Genomic DNA, 7,001 nt, shown 5'->3' with positions numbered 1-7,001 from the left:
ACTCTTCCATGGGCCCCATGTTCTGGTGTTGCCTACACTAGACTGACATGGTTCTTTTTTTATTTTTATTTATTTATTTTTTTTTTTAGAAGAAGAACATTACTTGATTGCATGGTCTTGCAGCAGGATCAGAACTAATAAGACTGGATGCTAGAGTATTAATATGGATGAAATTCTTGATTTTATGGGGATAAAACAGTAATTTTATGATCTCTTATGTCTACATACATGAACCAAGCGACTATTTATCTTCTCCCCCTCCCACTTTTTTTTTTTTATCCAAGTATTTTATTAGTTATGTGGGTGTCGAGACCAATGTCCCGTCTGTATGATATTTTATAATTAAAAATAGCACTAGTAACCAGCTAAATCATGTGATCCAATCATATGGTTCATGCAATATTGATGAGATCTCTTTTTCTGGATTGACATTATTTAATGAGCAATCAATAGGTTTGACCGAGAACTAGTGATGCCAAATCTCTATTTTCGCAACGATAGCACTTTCAAAAAAGAGACCGTTGACTGTCAACAGCTCCTTAGCGGTCCAAAAATTTTTAATGAGTGACAATATCAATATCTTATATGGTTTGAAAATACAATACCTAAAATAAAGTAGGACTACCCGTTCTTGAAAAAAGAAAAAAGAAAAAATAATAAATAAATAAATAAATCAACTACCCATTATTTTATACTATGGGAAAAAGAATCCTGTCAATCATGTCAGTCAAATGTTGTTTACACCCAGACATAAGTGGGTGTGAAAAGATCACACTGCCATACCACCCCATGTGCTGAAGATACTCTCAGACGCCATCCCATAGGTCCCGTGTGCTGCTTGCTACACTAGATTGACGGGGTTCTTTCTCCTTTTTTACCATATATATATATATATATATGTGTGTGTGTGTGTATATTCATTAAGATGATTATTCATGAGAATGTATACTACACATGCTTCCAAATTACAAGCATCAAGAAAAGGTATACTATATAGTATTGGACACTTGGAGGTGGCTATTAAAATCAGTGGTTATTGAAAATGGTTATGGGAGAGTAAGGGGAAGTGAGAAGGAAACTGGCAGGGCCAATTGATATTCGTTTACCTATTCATTTTATTAATAATATTATTATTAATATTATTATTAATATTATTATTAATATTATTAAAATCTATTATTTCAATTGCCCAGTGGGTCTTTACTCACACACACTAAAGGATAGGGGTCTAAGTTTGGCCCTGACCTCCGGAATACGTTCTGAGCCTGAATAAGGCTTGGGCTAAGCCTTGAGGGCAAGTTAGGGCTGAAAAACACTGACCCTGGATTAGGGTTGGGCCGGGCATGGGTTGAGGCTTAGGCCACCATGGCCCTACCCAACCCGTCCCTCATTTTAACCATGATTTACAATAACAACAACAACAACAAAGCCTTGTCCCAACTTAATGGAGTCGGTTACATGGATCCAAGCTAAGCCAAAGAAAGAGAAAATAAAAGACCTTAAAGGAGACAGATTAGTAATCATTAACAAAGTAGAAACACAGCTAAAGCGGGTACGCTACTTGGGTCCTAGCCCTCCAATCTGCTCTATTCAAAACTACACTTGGGACAAGGCTTAATTTGTGCATGTCTTTCCTCACAACCTCTCTTATGGTCATTTTTTGTCTACCTCTAGCTCTTTTGGATCCTTCTATCCGAATCAAGTCACTCATTACAAGTGCATCTGATGGCCTTCGTTGAACATGCCCGAACCACCTCAAATGACATTCTCAAAGCTTGTCAGGAATTGGAGCAACCCCTGGATCCGGTATAATTTTTTCATTCCTAACCTTATCCCTTCTAGTTTTCTCACACATCCATCTTAGCATTCTCATTTCTGTTATCCCTTAGCTTATCAATATGTTGCTTCTTAACGACCCAACATTTTGATCCGTACATCATAGACAGGTGCATGACTGTCCGATAGAATTTTTCGTTAAGTTTTATCGGGATGCATTTATCACACAAGACTCCAGACGCCCTCCTCCACTTCATCCATCTCACTTTAATCGTATGTGATACATTATCCTCTATATCGCCTTCTTTATTAATGATAGATGTCAAATATTTAAAATAGTTACTTTTCTTGACCTCTCTTCCTTTAATAGTCACCTCATCATTATCTCTCCTGGAGTGGCTAAAGTTACGCATCACATATTCTATCTTTGATCTGCTTATCTTAAAGCCTCTTGATTCCAAGACAGATCTCCATCACTCTAGTTTAGCATTGAATCCTGATTTTATGTCATCCAATAAAACAATATCGTCCGTAAAAAGCATACACCAAGGGGCGTCACCTTGTATACATTTTATCAACTCATCCAGAACAAACGAAAATAGATGGGGGCTTAAAACTAACCATTGTTGTAACCCAATAGAAATAGGGAACTCATAGCCTTGGCCACCCTTGGTTCTCACAATTGTTACCAACTCATCATACGTATCTTTAATTATTTCCACTATTTTCTAGACACATTTCTCTTATATATTTAGGACATGCCATATTAGAACTCTAGTAACTCTGTCGTAGGCCTTTTCTAAGTTGATGAAGACTATATGGAGGTCCTTCTTACCAGCTTTAAAGGTTTCCATGAGTCTTCTAAGACTCCCGATTAGTTATCCAAGACTCCCGGTTCTCTTCTCAAGTGTATTCCAATAACTTTCTCCCAAAGCTTCATCCTGTGGCTCATAAGTTTCATACCTCTGTAGTTATTGTAATCCTAGATATCATCTTTATTTGTGTAAATGGGGGTGATGAACATATTTATGTATGAAATCTAGGGTAGTAAAATATGCATTTTGCATATTTACAATAGAGCTACCTTGGTTTTTACTCTATTTTGTAGATTTTATATTTTCAAGGCCTTAAGGACTATCGGGCACTATATCTCCAATTTTACACATAAAGAGATCTTGTTTCTTTTATGGTTGCAAAGAGGATGAAATTATGAGCAAGATGGACATGTTCAACTAAAAGTACACACTGGTTTCATCAACCGTACAAGTGATTATTCTTTTTGGGCAAAAAAAAATAATGGATCAGAACCGAACCGAGATGCAGAACCAGCTCGTCTGCAGTTGTCCTAAGGGTACAAGGAATATTTCAAATACCAACAATGATTGATAGACCACACCCTTAAGTGATTGAATATTCGATTTTGGTAATAACAACTATCTAGCGTAGTTGGTGTGTTGTGGTGTGCAAAATCCCTTCCTTATTAGGAGGTCTCAAGTTCGAATCTCTTGGCTACCAATTTTTAGATATTTTTTTAAAAGATTTTCTCTTTCCTACTCATCACTTAAAGTAAGGAGGTCGGACAAGAGGATTGTGCACAAATTGAAGAAAAAAATAGGAAAGAAAAAGAAAAAAACAAAGAAAAGGAAAAGACAAGGGCATCAATGGAATTTTTCATCAAAATAGAATATTGTCCAAATCAAAATCGGCCAACGGGGGTTTCTTAAGCAAGAAGAGAGAAAAATAGAAAAAGGGAGAAAAAATAGGAAAAAAAGGCAAGAAAAATTGTGGGAGATTCTCTCTCCACACGTTTTCTTTCTTTCTCTCTTCTCTCTCCTCCACCTCATCAACAAGATAAAAAAAAAATTTTTTTTTAGAAGCTAAAATCGTTAGCTTCCCTCTCCCATTCTCTATATAATAGAATCAATACAAGGGGAGGAGACACTTCTCTTCTTAGGGTTTTTTTTTTTTAGTCCCTCTCTTCCTCTCTACTTCTCTTCGTAGGTTTATTTTAGTTGCTCTCTCTCTCTCTCTCTCTCTCTCTCTCTTTCCCTTTAGTTCTAGTTTTATTATTATTATTTTGTTTTTGCCATTAAACACTTTTGTAATCTTCTTTTATTTAATGAATTCAAGCACTTTTGTCTTTGATTTAGTCTTTTAATTTTATGTTTTATGCAATTGAAGTTGTAAATTTCAAGTTCTAATGCTAAGAACAAGCTATGGAGCATGTCTTTCAAGTTTGATTTTTCTCTTCAGATTTGTTTTCTCTAGTACTAGAAATTTCAGATTTGGTTTATTCCAGATCCGATTTTTAGTACTGGCAGTATCTCAAATTGATCAAGTTTTCAGTTCAAAGATTGAAGTTCAAGTAAGTAGGCTCCTTCAGTAGTCTTCTCACCCCTATCTCATTCCCTCTTCTTGCTACCCCTTCATTCTTAAAGTAGGATTTAAATATCAGTTTTTACTTTGATGCTTTCCCTTTCCCCCAAGGTCCTTGGCTAGATGCATGTGTTGGCTTTGCCCCTCTTTAGCTATGGAACCATCCTTTTATTTTGATTATTTACTTTTCAGCCCTTCTCCCCTAAAGCCAAGTAGAAAAGCCCTTGTAAGAGTACTCTATTGTCAAGTAGGAAAGCTCATATTGTTTATGGTGCATCCCTTGGGCTAAGTAGAGATACCTACTTGTGTGCCTCTCTCTAGCATTTTTCTCTTTTATTTTATTTATTTACTTTTCAGCACTTTTATATTTCATTTATTTGCTTTTTAATTGTGTGGTTTGAGTAATTAAATTCCTAGATGTGAATGGTTAGGTCGCTTTTAGATGCACTTGTGTTAGGTCAGTAGTTAGAATTAGATCAATATAATAAATCTGTGTACTTTCGCATTACTTGAAGAAGCCTAAAATAAAGTGATTGCTCTCCTTGTGTTCGACCCGTTAGCTATACTGTTCCGTACGCTTGTGGTTATATATTAAATCCTAACAAGTTTTTGGTACCGTTGTTAGGGAGACAGTTCCATGTTATTTTTCGCTTTCTTTTGGTAAATCGGAGTGCTTTGTTTGATTTATTTTGTTTTTTTTGTTTTTTTTTAATTGAATTCCTGAGAAGTACAACTTGCAATAATAGTTGTATCGGTGGAGGTCACCAAGCCTCACAGTATGATAAAGACAGGTTTCGTCTTATAGCTGTACCTTAGGAATTGACCTGAGCAACCCAGGATCCTTGCAGGTAAGCTCCAAAAAAATCAAAATTAAAAAAAAAAAAATTTCTTTCCAAATCTTGTCTTACTCTAGTTGTGGGTAGTTTTCTATTGCATGAGTAGTAGGTGGGTACGTAATACTAAGAATCGGTTAGAAAGAAGAAATCCAACAAGTAGTGACCCTATACGTTTGCTCTCTTTAAAACCTTTCAATATGGGAGACCAATAGAAAAACCCTCCACCTAAATCTTTGAAAGATAGGTTCTACCCTTCTAGAACAGTCCAACCTTCCTGCACAATTCTACCACAAGCCCAGGGCAATAATTTTGAGCTCAAATCTCAATACATCACTATGTTGCCCTACTTCTATGGGCTGACCTTTGAGGATGCATACCTATTTCTAAGGGAATTTGAAGAGGTGTGTGTTCTAATTAAGATTGAACAGCTTTTTGATGTTGTTGTTAAGCTTAGGTTCATCACTTGTATTAAAAGACCAAGCTAAGAAGTGGTTGTATGGGTTACCCATAAATTCCATAACCACATGGGAGAAATTCATAGTTGCCTTCCTCAAAAAGTTTTTCCCAACTCACAAGACCAATAAGCTTAGAAGTGATATCCTTCAGCTTAGGCAAAAGCCCAGTGAGTCATTTTTCAAACTTATAGAGAGACTCAAGGATCTACTCCAAGAATGGCCTCACCATGGCCTAGATTTATGGCATTTATGTCAAATAATTTATGAGGGTATTGATTATCCAACTAAACAAATGATAGAGTCTATGTGCCCTGAGGGATTCACATCCTTTACAGATGAAGGAAATGCATAAGAATTCTTACTTGACTTAGTTGACAAAACCTATGAGTGAGAATCAATCCAAGATAGTGAAAGAACCATAGGAGGGAAAGGATATTTTATGCATGGGATAGTAGCCAAGGAAGCCCATTTGGATAGCCTAATCAAGAGAATTGAGGCTATTGTTCCTAAAAAGCCATCATCGTCAATTTGGTTAAGATTTGTGCTTTGTGCTATTTCCCTGGACATGTCATTGAAGAATGCCCCAACACCTCTGGAGGCACTTCCAATGAAAGTGTGAATGCCTTATATTAGAATAATCCATATAGTACATTTACAATCTAGGATGAAGAAATCACCCAAATTTCTCCTGGAGCCAGAGCAATCAAGCAGGGCCTTCCAATTTTCATAATCAAGGTCAACCTGGACCCCAAAGGCCTCCCTTTACACAATAATCTTTTTCCCAAAATACTTTTTCTAGGCCAAATATAGGACCTCAGGCTAGTTTACCTAGGGCCCCTCTCCTATCATCTTATCAGCAACCCCCTGGGCTTACCAACATTGGAGAGGCAAGTAGAATAAGTGACTTAGAAAAAAATATGGCATTCCTTATGACAAGCCATCAGAATCTTACGAGAGAACTCACACCCAAGTTGTCTCAATTATACGTGAGAGGGAGAAGGGAACTATGCCCAGTCAACTAGAGGCTAACCCTAGATATCATCAGCCTATTAGTTCACAAGCACCAACTAATGCACCACTACAAGTAGTATAAGGTCAGACCCAACAAGGGCCCTCTAACCAATGTAATATTGTTTATGCCCTTAGGAGTGGTAGGGAGTACCAACAGAGTGTTCTTAAATCTTTCCCATCCATTACTGCTGTTAACTCTCCTTCTATTGAGGACACAATTGTGCCTTTTGTTCCAGGTTCGTCTAATGAACCTAAAGATTCTTCTAAAACTAAAGATGATTTGGTTGAGGAAACCAAAAATGATTCTTTTGAACAGGGGCAAATCCCTAACAGTCCTTATGTTCCCCCTATCCCCTTTCCTAATCGCTTGGTAAACAAAAAGAAGACTACTTTTATGGATAAAATTTTAGGAGTCTTCAAAAAAGTAGAAGTGAATATCTCTCTTTTGGATGTCATATCCCAAATCCCCGCCTATGCAAAGGTCCTGAAAGATTTGTGTACTCACAAGCGTATCACTAGTGTGTCCAAAAAGGCGTTCTTGGCAGGT

The sequence above is a fragment of the Macadamia integrifolia genome, unplaced genomic scaffold (assembly GCF_013358625.1).
Source record: "Macadamia integrifolia cultivar HAES 741 unplaced genomic scaffold, SCU_Mint_v3 scaffold927, whole genome shotgun sequence".
NCBI classification, from domain to species: domain Eukaryota; kingdom Viridiplantae; phylum Streptophyta; class Magnoliopsida; order Proteales; family Proteaceae; genus Macadamia; species Macadamia integrifolia.
Note: the sequence above shows the minus strand (reverse complement) of the source record.